This window comes from Belonocnema kinseyi, chromosome 4, assembly GCF_010883055.1.
Source record: "Belonocnema kinseyi isolate 2016_QV_RU_SX_M_011 chromosome 4, B_treatae_v1, whole genome shotgun sequence".
Taxonomy (NCBI): domain Eukaryota; kingdom Metazoa; phylum Arthropoda; class Insecta; order Hymenoptera; family Cynipidae; genus Belonocnema; species Belonocnema kinseyi.
Window position 1 is genome coordinate 3,890,586 of NC_046660.1, and position 1,164 is coordinate 3,891,749.

The window sequence follows — 1,164 nt, forward strand, 5'->3', positions numbered from 1 at the left end:
ACACTATGTCGTCTGCGTATGCCAGTGTATATATCTTTTCCTTCCCTATCCTAACTCCTCCCCAACCCTTTTTCCTCATTTCTTCTTCCAAGTCTGATATTATTAATGGGAATCTAGATTCTGAATTTTTCTGAATTCTTCTCTTCTTACCGTCTTTGGAACATAACAATGTTTTTTTTTTTAAAGCATGCACGAAATTTTCGCTTTTCGAGACATTTTATTGCGTACGAGAAGTGAACAATTCCAAAATCATGGTAAAAAGCAGTTATAAAAAGATTTTTTCTAGCTGCTGTGCCTGCGCAGTTCGAGCCAGATTACTTTTTTTTTCTGTTGCGCTAGCGCCTTTTTTATTCAGAATTATTTTACATTACTGCCGGAATCATATCCTCACTCTATTATGATTTGACACTTGAAAGCACGTAAAAAACTGATTGTAAAATGTAAGTAGTGATTAGTGAATAGTGAACCGGCAAATTCGATGTAAAAACTTACCATAAATGACTGATAAATAAATGAATAAATAAATTGCTGATTAAATTTCTAGAAATTTTTGATAATTTACAAATTCACCGAAAATTTCCGGTTATTTTTGACAATTTTGCAATACATTTCAAAAAATCTCCAGGAATTTTCGAAAATTTTTTTTACGTTTCTCAAATTGAAAATTCCCTAAATTTGTTGCAAAAAACATCATGTGCAACAGGTGCTGAAGGAAGACTGTTTTAACTCTTGTGAGGTTTACAGTACTTGCCTCCAAGTCGTTTCCGGCTCGTTTGCAGCTCGCCTCTAACTCGATCGCCTAAAACTCGCCTACAACACTCCGTCGACTCGCCTCTAACTCGTACAGCAAACTTGACACTCTTGTGGAACTGCCTGCTTTCGGCCGTTATAGCACAATATACTATTTGCTCACTGGGTTTCCTTAAAAATATGTACTACCCTCTATTAAATGCCTTATAGAAACTTTTACAAATGGACAAAAGGATATATAGAATCATATAGAGCCATATGGAATCTATAAAATTTCTTTATGGTTCTATATATCCTTTTGTCCATTTTTATACAGGAAGGTCATGTACGGATCAAATATTTAGCTTACGGCAAATAACAGAAAAAAGTTTGAGAGTAGGAAAAAAAGTTTTCTGTGCATTTGTTGACCTAGAA